The following is a 23,138-nucleotide window of genomic DNA, read 5'->3' as shown; positions in this document are numbered from 1 at the left end:
TCTACCTTCAAATTAAGCCCTCTTCTGTGCTTCCCATCTTGGTAAGACGAGTCAGCTTTGATTCTCACCCTTGATGTAAAATCAGTTCCATCAAATCTCCTTCCTTCTCATCCCTCGATCCACTTCTCTCCATACCCACTACAACCACTCGAGTCCAGGCATCACTCTCTCAGCCGGGTCACTAACGCAAGTCTCTGCCCTGGTCTCACTATCACCAGCCTCGCCCTCTCCAATCTGTCCTCCACACTGCTACCAGGCTTAATTCCTAAAACACAAACAGCCATGCATGCTGTTAAACAAACGAACTCCATGACCACCTTCTACTCTACACACCCATGCCCACCCCCAGACGGCGTCCAGCAAATGGAACCGCTTGCTCCAGGTCAGTTTCACTGTGTGAGGAAAGGCCCTAATAGTCGCTGTAGGCCACAACGCTAGACTGTGCCAACAGAGCTTTAATATCTTCTCTCTCTGAATCCAATAACCATATTCTCTGAGGGCACTATCTATTTCTTACAAATGAGGCAACTCATCCTCAGAAATGTTAAATAATTTGCCCAAAGTGACTCTGCTAAGAAGTAGCAATGATTCAGACCCAAGTATTTGGATTCCAAAGCCACGTTCCTCCCATCAACTCCCCGTCCATGCTGTTTCTTTAGGAGAGTGAAGCTTTCTTATCTCACTTCCTTAAAAAGTGTAGTACTAAGACTTTTCAATTTGAGATTACAACAAGGCTTCCAAAGGAACCACGCAAAAAGACAAGTGAAAGCTTCATGACGTGAATGTGTGATGACGAGTCCAAATGACTGAAATCAATGGGTCAAGGAAGAGCTAGCAAACTCATGACCTGGGCATTTATTTACACTTATGCTCCCCAAACTAAACTGGTCTAGTTCATCTGAATATGCATTAATTAGTATTTAAATGTTAATTATTTAAACTTTTCACTTTTTTAATCAAAAGAATCTTAAAGATGCCAGAACTGGGGCTAACATTTTGCAAATGTAAATCAAATGGGAAATGGGTTCTGCTATTTCTCAAACAACCAATTTGAAGCCAAATTCCCAAGACCTGAATGAATCATAAGTGCTCAAATTGCTTTATGTCTTTACTCAAAGCTAGTAATTAAACATTTAGGACATTAAATGATGAGGTTAACATAAATTTACCATATACCAAATTTACCCATCAATTCCACTATTAGGGATCTGCCCAAAAAACAAGAAAACATATGTCCATCCAAAGACCTGTATGCAAATGTTCATAGCACGTTATTTAAATAGCCAAAAGGTAGAACAACCCATATATCTATCAACAGGCAAACGGTAACAAAATGTCACACAGCCACAAAAGAATACTATTCATCAATAAAAAATGAAGTACTGATACATGCTACATAATGGAGGAAACTCAAAAACATTATGCTAAGTGAAAGCTAGATGCAGAAGACCACACGTTATATGATTCCATTTATCATGTGAAATATGAAATGTACAGAACAGGCAAACCCTAGAGACAGGAAGTAGACTAGTGCTTGCCTGGGGCTGGGGTGGGAATGGGGTGTGACTGCAAGTAGGTACAAGGAATCTTTTTTGGGGTGATGGAAATGTTGTAAAACTGGATTGTAGTGATGGCTGCGCAACTCTAACTTTACTAAAAATCACTGAATTACACATTTAAAATGAGTGAATTTTATGGTATGTGAATTATGCCTCAAAATAAGGGGGTTAAAAAAAAAGACAGCTTTAAAGCCTGCTTGCTATACATCTTCGTGGCAAATTCAGTCCCTTCACGGAACAGAATATATCTCCTACAAGATGACCAGGTTCTGCATACATAGGGACCTTAGCATGAAAAGCAGAGTAACTGAGTGTTTTACTGGAAAGAAAGTTTTAAGAACTGCTATTTACCAATAGAGAGGCTTATATTCTCCTGGAACATATATAAAAAAGTGAAAATGTAATTTAAAACACTTAGCTGAAGCTCCCAACAGAGCTGCCCTACGGCATACTGCCTTACTGCCAAATTAAAGACAGACAAAACTGCAATCCAAGTTCCGAGGGTCTGGAAGAAATCACCCAGGCTACGGCGATCAAGACGACTCACGAAATGTGTGCTCTGAACGGTTCTCAGGGAATGAGCAGGATCTGAACAGGTGGTAGAGGAACAGAGAGGGTGTTTCGCAAGGGAGGAAGAGCAGGAGGCCGGAAAACAAAGCACGAGGCTGAGCGAAGGATCTGTGCAAGAGGCTGCAGAGGCAGGAAGGTGAGTTTGCAGTGACAGGACACAAGGCCTTTATTCCGAGTGGGTAACAGAGTTAGGGGAGGTTTCCGAGCAGGAAGTGACCCGACTGATGTGATTTTAGACAATTAGTCTGACAGCTCTGTGGAGTTAGGATGAAAGAGGACCTAACGCAGTGAGATGAACCCCGGGGCTGTCAGAGTTGAGGTAACAGCTCAACTTACACTCACAGCAACAGAAAAGGAAAGGCCAGACGTTTAAAACCACACAAAGCAGGAATTACGGTAACTGAGCTGACTGGCTGCGGGGGCATTAGTAAGGAACGAATGAATTAAGGATGACAGAGCTGTCTCTCAAATTTGTACACTCAAACCTCCAAAAATTTATCTCTGGATCCCAGAATTTGACAGACACTACATTAAAATCCAAAACAACTTAACTACTGCTAGTGGAAATGCTCAATGATACGAACAGTAATTTTGCTGTATATACTAACATTACAGATACATTTATCCTTTGACCCAGCAATCTCACTTCTAGGAATCTACCCCCAAAATAAACTGGCCAAAAACCATAAAGTCATAAACTAAAGTTTAGTCACTGCAAAAGACTGGAAACCAACCCAAAATCCTTCAAGAGGGGACAAGAGGACTAAATTATGGCGTATTTACACAATGGAGCATTGTGCAATTATAAAAAAGGAATGAGGACAATCCCCACTTACTGGTAATATAGTGATTTCTTCGTGAACACATTAACTGAAAAAAGCAAGGGTCTTTTTGCGTGTGAGGCGAGGAGATGAGAGCAAATACTAACACATAAGGATAGATAAATTTTTCTTTTCAAAAAGAAAAAAATGGGAAGATAAACCGAAAACTAATAAAAATGGTTACCTATGGGGGTGGGAAAAAATAGGCTGAAGGATATGAGTCCAAGCAGACTTCAGTGTGGGTCTATGGACAGAATTCAGGGGGACTGTGAAATGTAGGTGGGGGAAAAAAATCACGTTTTTATTTTTCACTAACCTCTGACTGAAACTTGACAATTCCTCCGATCACGAATGTAGGCAACACATCACAGTAGTTTTAGCAGTATCTCTTTGTCACCAAGAAATCACGAGTATTTTCATTATTCCATGACAGTTATTGCCAGTATCCTGTGGACTCATCAATACTTTGGAATGACAGTAGGTATAAAGCCCATTCACAGTAGATCTTAAATAGGAAATATGTTAACTATGTTAACGTATGTAATTCTCAGGGGCAGATATGTTTGCTGTACTCTATTGTGGACATCTTTCATGGTTGAAAAAAGTAAAAAGCTACACTGTAAAAGCCATAAAAACACGTGTGATCCATATCCGGCCTACAGGATCTCAACTGTGCCCTATGTTTTAGATAATATGAAAACAATATAATTGTAAATAAACAGGAACTCACACGCACAAAGTCTCATGGCAGTTCTAGGTTAAGTGATTATCACCCACACATTCATAAATCTGTGTGAAATTCCTTCTATCATTAAATTGAACACACACTCAAAAAAAATCGGATGCTGGCAAAACCCCAGGGGTAAAGGGAGTTAAAGAGAAACAACCCAAAAGACAAAGGTGATATTACGAAGAGAACTAGATAAGTTATGTGCAGAAGCATGAATCTAAGGGAAGATGAAGACCTTAAATATGTTGAATGTGAAGTGATTTAAAAAAATAACTCCACTTTAAAAAAAAAAAAAAAGGGGGCCGGCCCCATAGCTAAGTGGTTAGGTTCGCACGGTCCACTTTGGCAGCCCAGGGTCTTGCCGGTTCAGATCCTGGGCGCGGACATGGCACCACTCATCAAGCCATGCTGGGGTGGCGTCCCACATGCCACAACTGGAAGGACCCACAACTAAAAATACACAACTATGTACCGGGGGGCTTTGGGGAGAAAAAGGAAAGATAAAATCTTTAAACAAATAAAATAAAATAACACCAAAATGAAAATGCCAAATCAGATGGTTTAAAAATACAGAACTGTAACACAAAGGAAATCACACCTGAAGAAATAAATTTAACAATTGGCAAAAAGCTGAAATTGTTGGCACCACTGCGGATAAAATCTTCAAAGCCTAAGGAAAGAACTTACTAGAGGTGAGGACTCAAACTCAGATTTAAAGGACATGGGAAACAAGCCCCCACCTCCCACCACCAAGAGAGAGAGAGAGAGTGCTGCGGGAGACAGGGGTCCACAGGGAGGAGAGGCAGAAGGCCAGAACGCAGGCGCCAGATGAGAGCTCTATGAAACATACAGTCCTTGACAGCGAAAGTCTGAGACAAATCAAGGAAAAGTCTATGAAGAAAAGGTTGCTGCTTACAGTAAGTGCCAGGAGACAGTGGCCTTCAAGAACGTGGCTCCAGCAGCGTGGAAGCCAGGCTGCAGCCACGTGGAAATGGCCCTCTCAAAACCATGGGAGAAGATGCTGGATTCTGCATCGTTGGTAGAAACCAACAGAACCTGCCCCGCCTGGTTTCTGGTGTCACAGGAGGATTCCCGGACTAGTTCAGATAAAGTGATGACTTATTACCTCCATTCGCCATTATGCAATGAAAGTGAACAAGATGTGAATTTTCCTTTTAAATTCTAAAGCCAGTATGCAAGCATCACTATTATAAACTTATAGTTGAATACAACATGACAACTATCATGCTTCAACTTCCAAAGCAAACCACATATCTTATTCAAAAATAATGTACGACAAATAATTTACAACCACACTCCCATAAAAAAACTTTTGTGCATGTCTCACAGTTGAGTGCTTGTAACCCTGAATTCAAAATGTGATATAAAATTAACCATATTCTGCCTGTGTCCATGCTTCCCACTGCCTTCTAACAGGGGTCCCTTTGGCAATCTCATCAAGATGACCCCCAACCCAGATCACCCACAGATGGAACTGAGAAAATACTACAGCAGTCACTACAGAGAAGAGACACAGAGAATCTAAAATCAGCGAGCATTGCTAATCAGAATCCTTAGAAGGAGATGAGGTTCCTTCTACAGTGCCAGTTATAATTCTACTACCTCATTTTAAAGACCCAAATACCAACTTCTATGAGTCGCAAAGACTTAAATGAGGGGGCCAGCCCAGTGGCTCAGCAGTTAAGTGCACACGTTCTGCTTCAGCAGCCCAGGTTCGCTGGTTTGGATCCCGGGTGCGGACATGGCACCGCTTGGCAAGCCATGCTGTGGCAAGCGTCCCACATATAAAGTAGATGAAGATGGGCACGGATGTTAGCTCAGGGCCAGTCTTCCTCAGCAAAAAGAGGAGGATTGGCAGCAGATGTTAACTCGGGGCTAATCCTCCTCCTCAAAAAAAAAAAAAAAGACTTAAATGAGCCATCCTATGCAAAATGCCTTGTCTATACCTGGTACATAGTGGGAATTCCCCAAATGAGAGGCGTCTTTCTTCCTTCTAAAAAATAACAGTAGTAGAAGCTGATCCTTAAAACCCCATCTAATTCACCTGATTTTCATTAAAAAAATCATTAAAGTCCATTAAATGCAAGGACTTTTTTAGTACGTTGAACATTAGTCATTAATATTTGCAAAACTTTCCTTAAAAATAAAAGTAGAGGGGCTGGCCCCATGGCTGAGTGGTTAAGTTCACGTACTCCGCTTCAGCGGCCCAGGATTTGCGGGTTCAGATCCTGGGTGTGGACATGGCACCCCTCATCAAGCCATGCTGAGTCAGTGTCCCACATAGCGCAACCAGAAGGATCTACAACCAGAATATACAACTATGTAATGGGGGGCACTGGGGAGAAGAAGAAGGAAAAAAAAGAAGATTGGCTACAGACGTTAGCTCAGGTGCCAATCTTTAAAAAAAAACCTAAAAGTAGAGCAAAACTATAAAACTCCTACAAGACAACACAGGAGAAAACCTAGATGATTTGGGTAAGGAAATGACTTTTTAGACAACACCAAAGGCAGAATCTATGAAAGAAATCATTGATAAGTTGGACTTCATTAAAATTAAAAACTTCTCTGTGGAAGACAAGGTCAAGAGAACAAGACAAGCCATAAAGTAGGAGAAGATATTTGCAAAAGACACATCTGATAAAGGAGTGTCAAACCAAAATATATAGAGAATTTTAAAAACTCAATAAAAAAACCACTTGATTAAAAAAATGGGCCAAAGATCTCATCAACGATTACAGACGGCAAATAGGCGTTTGAAAAGATGCTCCACAACCTTAGTCATCAGGGAAATGCAAATTAAAATGAGATAGCACTATACACCTATTAGAACAGCCAAAATCCAGGACACTGACACCACCAGATGCTGGGGAGGATGTGGAGCAACAGGAACTCTCATACATTGCTGGTGGGGGTGGAAAATGATACAGCCACTTTGGAAGACAGTTTGGTGGTTTCTTACAAAATTAAGCATATTCTTACCATATGATCCAGCAATCACAGTGCTTGGTATTTACCTAAAGGAGTTGAAAACTTATCTCCACACAAAAACCTGCACATGGATGTTTATAGCACCTTTATTCATAATTGTCAAGTCTCAGAAGCAACTAAGATATCCTTTAGCAAGTGAACGGATAAATAAATTGTGGGTACATCCAGACAATGGAATGTTACTCAGCACTAAAATAAATGAACTATCAAGCCATGAAAAGACATGGAAGGGGGCCAGGCTGGTGGCACACTGGTTAAGTTCACACACTCCGCTTCGGTAGCTCAGAGTTTGTGGGTTCAGATCCAGGGTGCAGATCTACACACCACACAAAAAATAGAAGAAGACTGGCACAGATGTTAGCTCAGGGCCAATCTTCCTCACCAAAAAAAATTTAAAAAATAAAGACATGGGGGCTGGCCCGGTAGCGCAATGGTTAAGTTCACATGTTCCACTTTGGCAGCCTAGGGTTCACCGGTTCAGATCCTGGGTGCAGACCTATGCAATGCTTGTCAAGCCAAGCTGTGGCAGGTGTCCCACATATAAAGTAGAGGAAGATGGGCACGGATGTTAGCTCAGGGCCAGTCTTCCTCAGCAAAACGAGGATTGGCAGCGGATGTGAGCTCAGGGCTAATCTTCCTCAAAAAAGCAAAATAACAAAATAAAATAAAATAAAGACATGGAGGAACCTTAAACGCATATTATGAAGTGAAAGACGCCAATGTGAAAAGCCTACATACTGCATGATTCCAACTATGTGACATTCTGAAAAAGGCAAAACTATGGAGAAGGCAAAAAGATCAGTGGTTGCCAGGGAGTTGAAGGGGGTGATAAACAGGCAGAGTACAGAGGATTTTTAGGGGAGTGAAACTGTTCTGTATGATACTATAATGATGAATGCATGTTATTTCACATTTGTCCAAACCCATAGAATGTACACCAGCAAGAGTGAACCCTAATGTAAACTAGGGACTTTGAGCAATTACCATGTGTTAACGTAGGTCCATCAACTGTAACAAACGTGCCACTCTGACAGGGGATGGTGACGGTGGGGAGGCTGTGCATGTGTGGGGACAGGGGGTATATGGGAAAGCTCTGAACTTTCCTCTTAGTTTTGCTGTGAACCTACAACTCTAAAAAAACTGTCTTTAAACAAAACCAAAAAAGTAGAAACTCACTTTTGATTTTTATATTTTGCTCATGAAATATGCTTGTATTTTATAATCTAGAGTAAACAAAAAGCTAGTATCAAATATCAAATACTATATTTGCTTATTTTCCTTAATTCAAAATTAGGCTATTTTGCTAATTATTGATATTTGAATAATGGATGTTTTAATGAGAGGATCTTACATTCATACCTGTTACTGTAAAATGGAAAATAGATCAGTAATTCAAGATTCTTCTTTGTAAACAGAACACCTGGCTCCAGGACCTGCATATTTAACAGAAGAAATACTTCTGATTTGTGGGCTCCCTTCTGTGGCTGGAGGGCAGAGGCCCAATTCATAGCTGAACCCTTGGCACCAAACACAGTGCGCTGGCACACTGCAGGTACTCCAGAAATATTGGTGAATTTACTACTCCAAATACTTTGGGGACACATCTGAATCTCTGACGACACTTAAAAAAAAAACCACCCCAAACAAAAACCCATTCAGCCCATCACCATACAGAACTATTACACAGTAACGAACACGATGGAACGTGGTTAATAACATGTCGTTTTATTTTCTACCTGCCCAGGAACAATACCAAATAAAATGGGGGGGGGGGTAACACAACATTTACATTATGTACAAGTTAAGAAAAACAATTACTCAAAGAAGCCATAAAAACTGTAAAACTGAGGGCTTTGAAAAGAATTAAGAAAGAATTTATTTTTTAATTCTTATTTAAAAGAATTAAGGCCAGGACTCATCATTCTGGAGTAAGAGAAGAACAAATGTATTTAAAACTTCATGGTTCAGTTGTCTGTCTTCTCCTGCTTTCTAAAAACGAGCAGAGCTTTGAAATTAGTAGGCCCTCAACCCAGCACTAAAAGAATTAATATAGCTGCTTTCTCCTTGAGATCAATCTTTGTCCTTCTAATTAAATACAGATGGATGCACATGCTCATCCAGGTCATTCCCCCAAACACACACACATAACAATGAGAAATTTCAGATCTTATTAAGTATGGAATTTTCTCCTAAGAACATCTTAGGAATTAGGAACCAATTTTTATTCTCTTAGACTTGGTACTTGAACAATTAATAGAAGAGGTCCCTTTAAAGTCTAAAAACACACACACCAGCACTCAAAGCCTTAAATATTGTTCAATTCGTGACTGAATCTTAATTCAGTTGGCATATAGACTCTTCTTCCTTTAATTACTATGTGACTTCCAAGTAGGGTGTCAAAGCATTACTGGTATAAATGCTTTAGAAAACTTGAAAACTTGCAGATGACCATAATCACTTAATATTTAACAGGTGCTACACAGACTGACCGGTTTGTCCATATAAATTAGTTTTAACTGTTAAGGCCTCAATTTCAGTTCTCAGTTTTGGCACAATGCTTTTATGAGCACATCTTCAACGATCTAGCTTGGTGCTTGCATGTATTTTATTTCCAAGCCTTTTCATTTACTTCAAAACAAGAAAAAACAGTATTACATTTGATCATGACTATCTACACCATATACGTTTTTCAGATTGAGGACTACAATCCATTAACGTATGCGCCATGAAATCGAGTTAGTAAATGGCAACTGGAACTTTTCAAAAAAGTAAAATAAAGAAAAAAGAGCTCACAAAACATAAGGTAAGTGTTATTTTATGTCTGTGCATGTACAGGGTTATCCTACAAAATGAATTTCTTCCTGCAGAAAAAAATTCAAGCAGCACGGATCGACATTACACAGTGACATGATTTCACATAGTTAATACACAAATGTATGTGGATGTGCATGAGGCTTCAAACTTCTGGCTCCACCGCTCACTAGCTGTGTGAGCTTGGCCAGACACCCTAACCTCCGTGCCCATAATTGTCTGTAATGGGGACAGGAACTGTACCTGTCTTACAAGGTTGCTCTGAGGAACAGATGCGTTATGTAAATAAAATGTTTAGAAGAGCACCTGACACGCAGTAAGCATTTGCTACTATTCATATTAACACTTCTTCAAAAGTTATCAGGGGCTGGCCCCGTGGCCCAGTGGTTAAGTTTGTGCGCTCCGCTGTAGGCGGCCCAGTGTTTCGTTGGTTCGAATCCTGGGCGCGGACATGGCACTGCTCATCAAGCCACGCTGAGGCAGCATCCTACATGCCACAACTAGAAGGACCCACAACTAAGAATATACAACTATGTACCGGGGGGCTTTGGGGAGAAAAAGGAAAAAAATAAAATCTAAAAAAAAAAAGTTATCAGATGTCCTTGAAATTCCTAACATGGTACTTAAATTAAAAAACACTAAAAACTTCTCAGGGGGAAATGCCAAAGCTACCATGCTTATTTTTTAAATCAAAATGAAGTAAATTAATGTTGCCTGAAAATCTCACAGCCCCTTGACAACTGATGACGCTGGGTGCAGCACTCCCCCAAAATTCCCACCAAAGTGTACCTCTCATCAGGAGGGAGAGCTTTGCATTCTGATGCACCTGGGGACCCAGCAGAAGCAGTTGCTAAAAGTTCAAGTTTTCTTTGAAACCTCCTTCTTTCTTAAAATTAATCCGAATCTTTCATTCTACCACAAACTATGTTTGCTTTAACAGAGTGTTTTAAACGTTGAGAAAACGTTTCTTAACTATCTTACTAGGTAACGAGTGAGCCACTATTGTACTGAATCCACTACGTTTGGAAAACCTACTCAAGAGATTTCATTGCACATCAGCTCCAAGAAACCTATCTTGTCTCGGTGACAAGGCATCTTAAGGACCCAGACTAACACAGATACGCAGAAACAAAGAACAAGTCGTTTTTCACCCGAGATGACCAGGGTGCTTGGTGGTACAGGAAACACCTTCAGGCCACCGAGGGCGGAAATCTAGACATGGACCTGCAGCTCGGGGAGGCGCAATCACGTGTCACACACGGGGGCAAGTCTCTCCATCTCCTGGTGAGAAGCACACCCGAGGGCTGCTCCACGGAAGGATGCCTTATTCCACCACAAATGCTGTAACTTTCGTTTAAATGTTTCAACTCAGTACCCACAATTCTGTTCAACTAATTTCCAAAATTTCCTACATGTGCGATGACAGTGTGTCCTGTAGTTGGTGAGTGCTAAGCCTTGAAAAAACATCCACTCAATAAGCCGATTTTGAAAGCTACCACATTACTAAGTGAACAAGAAGTCGTTTACCCAATCCAGGTTTTCAAGCCTTTTCACGACTTTTCTTTCCACTAATACAAATAAATTAACCCTAAGTTCAAAAATTCTGATCAGCAACTTTCCCCAGCTAAGTGAACTTTCAAAGACACTTCCCATTTCTCTACAAACTGGTTCAAAGACGATAAACAGTTCTCCCCCTACCACTCTCTTTATCTGATTTGGAGCTTTTACTTTTTGCTTTGTTTTGAATACATTTGCCAATTTATTCACCCTAAAGGTTCCTAGAGAAATCATGAAGTGCTCTCTATCAGGTGAAATGTTGTCAGTGCACAGACAATGGTCCTGAATCCTCAGGGTCACAATGAGCCTGACACCACCTACTGTACCGCTCCTGTGGGTCCACCTGTCAGAGAGCTGCACTCCCCCTTCTGTGCACATGTGCAGTACTGCCCTTGGTAAAAAGCATCATGTTGAAAATGTCCTGGGGCCAGCCCAGTGACATAGTGGTTCAGTTTGTACACTCCACTTCAGCGGCCTGGGATTCACCAGTTTGGATCCTGGGCACAGACCTAGCTCTGCTCATCAAGCTATGCTGAGACGGCATCCCACACAGAAGAGCTAGAAGGACCTAGAACTATGTACTGGGGCTTTGGGAAGGGGAAAAAAAAGAGGAAGATTGGCAACAGATGTTAGCTCAGGGCCAATCTTCCTCACCACAAAAAAGAAAGAAAGAAAGAAAGAAAGAAAATGTCCTTACTAGCTACTACAACATCAAGTATTCAGAAATATTTTCAGACATTATAAATAGTGGGGAAAGGATGTGAGGAGACACATAATACACAAAACTGTATTTAAATCTGGGCTTTGTATCAATCAAGGCTAAATGATTAGATTAAATGCAGTCTCTCAATCAATTATTTGAGTTTGTCTCTGAGCTCATGAAATATGCCATGTGATGATAACCAGCAATAAGAGGTGTTCTTTTGGAGGCAGCAAGGGGGCTTTTAAAAAAAATCTTGCTCCCCACTCTGACTCAAAACAATCTGGCCATCTCTATAACAAAGAAAAAAATTGGGTAAAACCTGTAATATCAGCTTCCCCTAAGAAGATGATTCTGAAACAGATTTAAGCTTCTATCATTTGTGTGTGTGTGTATGTGTATGTTTTCTTTTCTGAGGAAGATTAGCCCTGAGCTAACATCTGCTGCCAATCCTCCTCTTTTTGCTGAGGAAGATTGGCCCTGAGCTACCCTCCGTGCCCATCTCCCTCTATTTTATACATGGGACACTGCCACAGCACAGCTTGATGAGTGGTGCTGGGTCTGCGCCTGGGATCGGACCCGGCAAACCCTGGGCTACTGGAGCTGAGCACATGAACTCAACCGCTATACCACCGGGCTGGCCTCTGTGGGTTTTTTTTTTTTTATTATTATTGAACTGCTCCTAGTCCAGGTGTTTCTTTCTTCTTAGTTGCAAAAATTTGTAGTGAATTTCCCTTTGTCTGCACAAGTTGCTTCTATAGTCACTATAAAATTGGTGGTTTTTTAGGTTACGGTTTAGGGGCAGAAGACAGAAGCAGCTCAGTGCACCTCTACAGTAACTAAAACCCATACACAAATAAGAATAAAGAACACCCTACATATTAAGACTGCTACTATCTCTGTCAATACACCAGCTGTGACTGGGGAAGCACCATCGTCTTTACCGTCAGACTCAAGTTTAGTGGGGGAAGCTTCACAGAAATGCCTGTCAACATTCTGATTTCACGTAATTTACTTCATTAACTTGTGTTTTTTCTCAAGCAAGGTTTTCAAGATTATGGTTCAAATAGCTTATTTTGAAAACCATCAAACATGTTCCCAGTTGAAAATATACTTAATATTTTTTAAAAGAACATCCAGGGGCCGGCCCAGTGGCGCAGCGGTTAAGTGCGCATGTTCCACTTCGCAGTGGCCCGGGGTTCACCAGTTCGGATGCCGGGTGTGCACATGGCACTGCTTGGTAGAAAGCCATGCTGTGGCAGGTGTCCCATGTATAAAATAGAGGAAGATGGGCATGGATGTTAGCTTAGAGCCAGTTTTCCTCAGCAAAAAGAGGAGTTAGCTCAGGGCTAATCTTCCTAAAAATAAATAAATAAATAAAAGAACACCCAAATCACAAAATCCAAATCTTCCCCATAGGTTTGTATCAAGAACTCACAAGGACATTTTAGAGGGCTTGGGCTTCACAAACACGATTCAATTTTCTAAAATAATATTTACACATCAAAACTTTGCAAATAAATCAACTTTTGCAAAGTAGAAATGAATGAACTAGAGAAAGCAGCACATTTTAGGACAACTTTTGTTCAGATCACACAGAGTAAGCGCTTATACTCACTCATCCACAGTAGACTGTCGGGGAAACAAACCCTCCTCTGCACTGTGGAAAGAAATCTTTTAAATGTAAAACTGCAGTCAATTCACTGCTGCCAAGGGAGTCATGGGAATGTGTTTTACAATCACTTTTCACTACAACTGTTAAGAGAATCTCCTGTCCTAGTTACATACACACCCTCCCCTATTTATCTATCATAAATACTGCTAGAAAGAGACATCTTACACCTCATCCACACTTTCAAAAGGAAACTGTTGTTGGTTATAATCTGTGAATTCTTTAATCATACATGTTTCCTATAAATCAGCTGTATCAAGAAAATTTCTACATTTGTAATTTATTATAGATAAAATCTCAATGTTTACAGGACTTTCCTAAATTGGTTTGCTTTACTGAAATCTCGTTAAATGTTATTGCTAGAAATCACACTCCCAGCTTGGAGAACCAGGACAGGACAAATAACCGCAGCCCACGCTCGGCCCCTTAAGTGAGAAGCGCAGCCTGCTGGCGTCACGCACACAGCCCAGCTTGCAGTGTTTTTTGATGCTCAACAGGAGGTGATGGGATTGTGTGGTGAAGGACAGGCGAGGACCGAGAGCAGAGCCCGGTCCACCAAATCACGGTGACTCCAGACGGACTGCGTAGTCAAGGAGCCACGACAAATCCTGAACACAAGCGATGCCTGTGTCACCAGGCATGAGGATTGAGGGCAACATGAAGCTGGTGACAGAACCAAAAAGGCAAGTATGAACACAGCATTTTGATGGAAGAACTAACAAGATTTGATAGCTCACTGAATACAGACAAGAGGGGAAAACTGAAGTTTCAGATATAATGCTAGAAAGAGACAAGGTGAATATGGTTTAGGGAGCAAAAGAGATCAGTCTGGGGCAAAGTGAGATGGAAGGGTAGGTTAGCCTAACGGAAAAGCCCTGAGGGCAGTTAGAAGGACTGAAGGGAGCCGGCTGAAGTCAGCGAGCTAAACCAGCAGAACCGCTCCAGACAAGACACAAGTGAAAAACCCCACAGCAAAGCAAACTAGAACAGAGAATCAAGTCAGAGAGATATCCCCTCAACGTCAATTAAGAGAAGACAGAACCAGAAGAGCAGAATATTCCCCACAGGATGCAATGCTGAGAGATCGTTCAAGAAAAAAGAAGGGCAACCTGGCCCAGGAGTTTGGAGATCGCTGCATGTTACATCCCCTCCTGAAGGGGCCCAAACGCTCTAGAAAACAGACCTGCTTATGCTTCCCAAACTAATTTAACCTAACATCTCATGTGAACAGTGTCACACTCTGGAAACCACAGAGGTAGAATACATTCTTTTTTTTGTTTTGAGGAAGCTTAGCCCTGAGCTAACATCTGCCACCAATCCTCCTCTTTTTGCTGAGGAAGACTGGCCCTGAGCTAACATCCATGCCCATCTTCCTCTGTTTTGTTATATGGGATGCCTGCCACAGTGTGGCTTCACAAGCAGTGCTGGGTCCGCACCCAGCATCTGAACTGGCAGACCCCAGGCTGCTGCAGCAGAACCTGTGAATTTAACCGCTGCGCCACTGGGCAGGCCCCACAGAGCTAGAAATGCAGGAGAACCAATTTAATAGAGCAGGAAAGACTGTAAAAGAAAATTAAAGAGAAGAAGTCAAGTCTGATTTTCAATCAACTGAAATACTTTTCAAACCCAGGGAGTTTATGGGCCGGCCCCATAGCCTAGTGGTTGAGTTTGGCACAGTCCGCTTCGGTGGCCCAGCTTCAGTTCGTGGGCGTGGACCTACACCACTCATTGGTGGCCATGCTGTGGCAGTGACCCACATACAAAATAGAGGAAGACTGGCACAGATGTCAGCTCAGGGCAAGTCTTCCTCAACCAAAAAGAGGATTGGCACAGATGTTAGCTCAGGCTGAATCTTCCTCAGCAAAAAAACCCCCAGGCAGTTTAGACTTAAAGAAGGAAAGAGAAGAGTTCGAATTATCTTTGAAGTTAATGATATAAACCAGTATTTTCCAAGTTTAATAAGTACACTTAACATATGACTCCAAGAAAATGTGAATGATGCATACTCTGACTTTGTTATTCCTCAGTAGTGATTATGGATTAATGATGATTCATGTGCTTACCAAACAATTTTTTTAGCTACTTCCTCTAGTAACATTTAAGATTTAGATTTAGACAAGAAATAAAGTGAAACAAAAATCGTTTCTAGACAACCACACCTATAACTCCGTACTCATTAGGATCCTGGTCTCTGCGGCACTCCCCACCCTGCCCCAAAGAACACCAGTGTTCACAACGCAGTCAGTGCCTCAGCAAAGACAGAACAAAACCAACACAGCGACTTACTACATACCACGCCTTGACTGCAAGGCACGTAATTCTTCACATTCTATAATTCTAAAATCAGTACGTGTTCTACAAGACAAAACACGTTCTTTAATATGGGAGTAGGGTCCTCTTCCCTCAAAGGCTATTATTAAGTTAAGGGTACACCCTATATATATATACATACATACAAATATAAACCCTCTAAGATATATGCCCCCTGTAAGATACACAACGTACATTAACATATTAAACTCCCCTCAATATACAACCTAGCATTTCCTAAATTTATTTACTCACAGATCTTCCCTCCCACACCCATACCTTACATGCCACAGAACACAGACAGGCAAATAGTGCTCTAAACAAATAAATAAAAATACTGAAAATGCAGTAACATGTGGAGTGGTAAAGCTGAGCTGCTTTATTATAAAAATAATTGTGACCAAAACAAACAAATGATTCATAATGTCAAAAGTGATTACAAGTGTGATATGCTTCATCAGAAATGCACCAAGTCAACAGCAGATATTAAAAGCAAACCAACCAACAAAACCCTGCAGAGGGCAAAGTCATCCACACACAGAACATTTACAAAGGTACCGCTGAAGAGCTAACGCCCACAGGCTAAGTGTCCTCAGCACCCCTCAGCCTGCCCTTCTGTGTCTTTTGGGTCTCTGCTGGTAGACTTTCATCACCACATCAAACAGAAGACTCTCTGACTTCGGGGGTCTCTATCTGATGACTGACTAGTAAAACATGTCTGCTCCGTGTGTCCAGGTCTACCTTCACCCAGGAAAGCAGAGGAAAGACTTCTGTCCAAGTGAGGCACTCGCAAGAAGCAGAAAGCTAAGCGGGAGCAGCCTGGAAGTCAGCAACCTGGGTTCAGCCCAGTCTCTGCGCACACTAAGTGCTGAACAAATAGTGGTATCATTACATGTAAGAGGAACTTGCAAGTTAATCTTTGATGAATTTTAAATCTTTAACATGGGAGAAGTCAGAAGAAACCACTCTTGGACTTTTTTCTTCTCCACCCTCCCCTAAACTGACGGTCTCCTAGTTCCCAAAGATACACTTGGGGCTCGGGGAGGCAAGCCGAGCCTAGAGCTCTGATCCTGAGATTCCACTCGGGACTGAAAAGTCAGTGGTCCTCACCCAGATTTCAAACCTTTCCTTCGAGTCTGACCAGAGCAGGCCTCCTTCCACCCTGCAGGAAGGGAGCTCTGAGTTCTCCGCCCTTTCTCCCACATCCTGACTTTCTTCGGATGCTTATCAGGCATACTTAACTATTTTAGTTAGTACATAATTAATTTCCACATAGTAAAGGCATTTCTTTCCTGGCATTTGGTGACACATTTCTCTGTACCTATTTTCTCATAATTCCAACAGTATTCCTAATTTGTGTCACTTACAATACATTTCTTAAATTGAAAGGTTACTGTAACCTTTCAATTTTCCAAGCTATAGCATAAAGTGTGCCAAAAGAATTTTTTTCTAATTTCTAGCAAATTTATATTCTTTTTTTTTTAAAGATTTTATTTTTTTTCCTTTTTCTCCCCAAAGCCCCCCGGTACATAGTTATGTATTCTTAGTTGTGGGTCCTTCTAGTTGTGGCATGTGGGACGGCGCCTCAGCGTGGTTTGATGAGCAGTGCCATGTCCGCACCCAGGATTCGAACTGACCAAACACTGGGCCACCTGCAGCGGAGCGCGTGAACTTAACCACTCGGCCACGGGGCCAGCCCCTCTAGCAAATTTATATTCTTAAGCATGACAATGGGTTTAAACATTCAATTGAAAAATGCACCTACTATGACTAGAAGTTATGAAATAAGCAAAAAAGGATATAGGAAGTTCATAATATCGCTAAGAAAAGGAAACCTCCACTGTGAAGACAACTCACCAGTACAGAATCCAGTGTTGGATTTAATAAAATACTAAACCACAAATGAGTTTCATGAGACTAAGATAGTTTCACGGGGGGCATAAACTTAAGGGGACCTGAAGTGGTTGAAGGATTAAGATACGGGGGAAAGAATGGAAGACTAGAGCGAGTGAACCCTGACCTCAGGAAACAGCCCATGGAAAGGCATCGAGGTACCCCCGTCAACATACCTGGACAGGGTCCTGCGAGCGGAGCAAACCCCCAAGTGCCTGCAGCATGCAGCAGTCCCACTGCTCCCACTGTCCTGTTTTGTTTTTACAAATTAATCCACTGTATTACAAATACATGTGCACTGCAGAAAAGCAGAAGGAAGAAAACACTAGAAAGACTAAATGAAAAATAACCCGTAATTCCAATGCTCAGAGATAATCACTATTAACATTTTGGCTTTTTTTAAAATGTATATACTAAACACCAAACCCAAAATTTTAGATATTACATATTGTTTTTTAGTTTGTCTTTGTCATTTAATACTCAATGAATCATTAAATACAGAATTACAGAAATGCAAAGGTCTAAAAATGCTGAAATAATCATCCTTAATAGCAAAAAACTGAATAAATGCTCTAAAAAGAGGCATTAAATAATAGTGTACTCATGACAAAATACTTAGTAATCATTTTTTATATTTTCTCAGACTAAATTCTTAGAAGTGGATTAGCTATTTCAAAACACATACATATTTTCTAAGCTTTTGTCACATATTTCTCTCAGAAAAATCACACTAAATTATACTCCTTCTAGCAAAGTATGAGTGGGCTCATTTTTCCATACCCTCAACCAGAAGTAGTTTATTTTTTAATCTATGCCAAAATTTTTAAAAACAGTATCTCGCTGATTTGCATTTCTAGGAGCACTGTTAGTAAAGCTGAAATTTTCATGTTTCCTGCTCTTTTTATAAATTACCGGTTTGCCCATTTTTTCCGTGGGGGGGGGGTGTTCTCTTTATCTTACTGGTTTATTTACAATCCCTCTTTTTATAGTGAGGGAGGTTAATCTGCTTTTAAGTTATGATAGTTTTCTCAGTTTGCCATGTGTCTTTTAACTGTTTATGGCATCTTAACATAGAGACCTTTACTCTAAGTAACCAAACGAACCTTTTCCTTTCCAGTTCCTACTTTCCGTGTTACGCTCAGAGAGGCTGTTTCCATCCTGAGATCATTTGTATTATCTTTCGGTTCTTAAAAAAAACTTTTTTGAAAAATATTTAGAAAGGACACAAGTTCACCAGCCTAAAATTACAACCATTTTCACCAGTGCATACACACTTTATGCACACAGATTTTAAACGGCTGCACACATTTCACACAATCTGTTTTCCAATGTACTTTCTGACACAGGTCTTCTAAAAAATTGCAGCTTATGAGATACGAACAGACTTAAAATGGTTTTATAAATTTTTGCAAGGCCCGTGAGTCACAACATCACGGCCAATTTAACAATAGTCCCAAAGTTCTACTGTGTTCACTTCTACCCCATCAGTGCTAAATTACTCTCCTTCAATGTCCACCAGCTACTAAAAGACCAGAACAAGCTCATTCCTAGTAGTCAACCAGAGTTCTGCATAATGAATTCTGTCATAATCATCGATGATCAGATAGCAATCCTTAAAGCATTTTCATTTCGATCTCTTCTCCTCTTCCACCTTCATATAAAGCAAACACTTAGGGAGCACCTGGTTGAAATGGAGCTCTGGAGTCCCTGTCTTGTTTTAGGCTGCACACCCACCAGGCCCAGCCTTAACCACTCGAAGCCTCAGTGTCTTCACCCATATGCTGTAAGGCGGATCGAACAATAGCACCGAGACTTCATGGGGCTTGGTCAAGATTTCAGGCAGGAGGATGTTCATGAACAAAAGAGGACTTAAATGAATGCTGACCCGGGTCGGGTACTAGGCCCAGGGGACACATGCACATCACATTTTCTGGGCCTAAAGTCTGTCTGTCTAGCGGGAGAAACCACCAAGTCCGGTCAAAGGATGAAGTTCTAGGACAGTGACCCAGGCGGGGCCTCACGGGATCCCAAGCAGGGCTGGCCTGGGACGGGACAGGATGGGGGGAGGTGAGGGCCCGAGTGGAGGGTTTTAAAGGAGCAAGAGTCTGTCGGATGACAAGAAGGTGACGCAGTCCTCTAGGCAGAGGGGAAAGCATGAGCAAAAGCCGACAAAAGGGTGGCAGGGAGAATTCTGGGAACCGGAGCTAAGGCGATCTGGAATGTGGATTGGAAGCCAGCAAGGTGATTCCCGTTACTTGACCCAAGTTTCCCAAGGGAAAAAATTCAGATGACTATCAAACTTAGGCTCCACAAATCTCCTGTTCAAACACGAATAGAAGTTTCCTTTAGAGAACGGTTTTTCAAATGCTGTTAGTATTAAAAGCTATGACAGTCCCAAGGAATCCACATACTTTGAGGGCCTAAAGAAATCTCAAACAGTGTCAATTAAAAACCATCTCGGGGCCGGCCCAGTGGTGCAGCGGTTAAGTGCGCACGTTCCACTTTGGCAGCCCAGGATTTGCCAGTTTGGATCCTGGGTGCAGACATGGAACCGCTTGGCACACCATGCTGTGGTAGGAGTCCCACATATAAAGTAGAGGAAGATGGGCACGGATGTTAGCTCAGGGCTAATCTTCCTCAGAAAAAACAAAACAAAAACCATCTCATTTTACAAATGAAGAAATACAGGCCCAGCAACGTTAAGCTCAAACTAGACCCCCAGGTTTTCTCTCCCCAGCAAAATGTTCTACGACTAAGCAAAAATAAGGGAATAAATAATACACACACGACTTTTTTTAGAAGCTAGAAAATATGTTTGAATAAAAAAATTTTGATATCATTAACATCATAATTTTGTTTATAGTGTGCATTAGTAAATGTACATATTATAAACAGGGAGCTTAAAGTCCTCAGCAATAGAAGAAACTTAAAGGTTTTATACAAATCTGGTTTATTCTTCATTTAATGTTCATTTCTCAGTTTTGAAAAGCAAACAAAAGAACACACCTTACTGAGAAACTACTAGATATCAAAAAAAAGAGCATGGCTGGGGCCGGTCCCGTGGCCAAGTGGTTAAGTTCTCGCGCTCCGCTTCGGTGGCCGAGGGTCTGCCGGGTTCAGATCCTGGGCGCGGACATGGCACCACTCATCAGGCCACACTGAGGTGGCGTCCCACATGCCACAACTAGAGGGACCTACAACTAGAATATACAACCACATCCTGGGGGGATTTGGGGAGAAAAAAAAAAAAAAAGATTGGCAACAGTTGTTAGCTCAGGTGCCAATCTTTAAAAAAAAAAAAAAAAGGGCAAGGTGAACCCAGAATTGGTACCTTGAAAACAGTACTCTCTTGTCCAGTCACATCGAAAAGACAAGTTCAAAATTAAGCCAAAGGTCCCCAACAGGCATTATATTCCAGATCGACTAGCTGCTGAAGGCAGCCATGGCTCTGGAACCTACGGAGGGCTGAGACAGCAGAGAACAAAACACAAACATATTCCCAAGTTTTTCGGGCCTAATTTCTAATTTGAAGAATAGCAAATAATTCTTCCACTTAAAGCATATTCATTTCAATTTTCCATGCTGAAAGAAAGGCACACTGTGTCTGCTGCGTATACTGGCAGTGAACTTCTGATAAAAGGCCCTCAAGGACCCAAGAGCCATCGCTCCCCTAAGAGATGTCACATCAGACTCTAGTGCCACGGTGGGTTTGCCGTATGTCTCCATCAGGGAAGAGGCTCTACCACCGAGGGTTTCACTGGAGGCTGCAGTATGTGCCCTGAGGGAAAGACCTCAAGCTTGTTTCCAAGAAAAACAAAAAAATCTGAAAAATCTGCACCTTCAAACTAGCTTTGAGGGAAAAAAGCTAATTAAAGTGTCACAACCGTTTTCTTTGCACTTTCCTGGATTTCCATAGTGAAAGAAAACCCAGCCATTTTTCTGTTGGGGCCCTGTGACAGATCCTGGGGTGCTAGAATAACCATCATAACAAAGGCTGTGTTCTTCATCAGCTAAGTGCAGTGACTGTTTACTGTAGCCAAAATCAGAGGTGGTCAAACATCGGGCATAAGTTAGAATTATTCCAGATTTATTCATTCAAAAAAACAACCAACGTACCCATGACCAAGTTCGATGCTACTTTGGGGATGCAAAAATCAACAAGGACTATCTCTTACCTTAAAGGAATTCACAGCCTAAAAAGTACGGGGAAATAAGGCTGTACTGACAATCAAGACTAAGTTAATTATTCTAGAAGATAACATTCAGTAAGAGACAAAGGAGTGTTAGGGGCTAACATCTAAGGGAACTGCTGAATCAGCTCAGGCATTGGTGTGCCCCTCAGTCCTCTGAGGGGGTGGACATTAGGAATCGGGGGCATGCCTGAAGGACCCGAGCATGTGGCTCTAAGACAAGGAGGATATTTTAAGTTGGTAAAAAATCCTAGTATATCTAAAGCTTTTTTCTTTTTAGCAAAATAGTTTTTAAAAGACGACACCAAGGAGAAAAAAAATTTAATATTTTTAGAGAGTAATTCAGCCACCCCTCTCAAACTTAATGAGCTCTCTCTACCTCCAAAAATGGGCAGAATAGAGTTAAAGCAAGCCAGTCTTGTGTTTGCATGCTTCGGAATTTGAAATGCGATGTTAACCATTTCGACTGACCACAGAAAGCAACAAGCAGAACTTTCAAGTAAAAATTTTTCTAATAGCCAAGAACTTTCTTCAACAAGGAAAATCTCCTACCTGAATATTTTTTAAACAAAATAACTGGTTTTGCTTTTTAAACAACTTTCCCTATTTTGCTACACAGTCCATAAACTCTGCAAGATTTCAGAGCATCAGGTAGAGACTGGAGCGGCCACAACTTGAAGTGTTCAACTTAAAACTGCATTCACACTTCTGCGGAGTGTTAAGAAATGTTGAGGTTCTAGAGGCTCAGGGCTTACGGTAAAATGAATTGAGTTCTTCTGTCACTCCGATAAGTGTATTTCAGAAACAGCGTCATCAATTTACTCCACTCCTAACTTTGTTTTAATGCCACTAAGAGGAAGGGCAATTACACAGAGCAAATAAATACTTGAGTAAATTAAATGCAATCCCGTATTTGCACACTTAACCACTAACCCCAACTCCGAACTAAAAGCAACAACAGTGCTCCAATCGGAAAAGAGAATCCTAATTTTGGCAGAGAGCTCGCTAAAGAGAGAAAACCCTTAACTTCGGGGATGAGTCTCAGGGAATGTTACTAAGCATCTCTCTCTCCACCACCACTGAGGCCTGCGTTACACCCCCCACACACAGGTGGGAGAAGGAGGGCTTCCGGCGCCCCCGCCCCGCGCGCCCGGGTACCTGCGGGGTCAGCGCGCGCTCCCGCCGGGCGCAGGGCCGGGGGCGCGCCGAGGCCGCGACGCAGGCCCGACCCGACAGACGGGCGCTCGGCGGGCGCCGGGGCTCGGTCCGCTCGGGTCGCCGCACTCGCATGCCTGCGCGCCTCCCCGCCTGCTCCC

The 23,138-nt window shown here is 41.7% G+C and overlaps 1 protein-coding gene across 1 annotated transcript in view; it reads right to left on the bottom strand.

Annotated features, from left to right (window-relative positions):
* The window catches only part of CUL1 (cullin 1), a 112,082-nt gene that overhangs the window by 88,303 nt on the left and 641 nt on the right, over positions 1-23,138 (bottom strand). The gene's annotated exons all lie outside the window — the stretch shown is intronic.

Source organism: Equus quagga, chromosome 8, assembly GCF_021613505.1.
Source record: "Equus quagga isolate Etosha38 chromosome 8, UCLA_HA_Equagga_1.0, whole genome shotgun sequence".
Lineage (NCBI taxonomy): Eukaryota > Metazoa > Chordata > Mammalia > Perissodactyla > Equidae > Equus > Equus quagga.
This window is presented reverse-complemented; position numbering and strand designations above follow the sequence as displayed.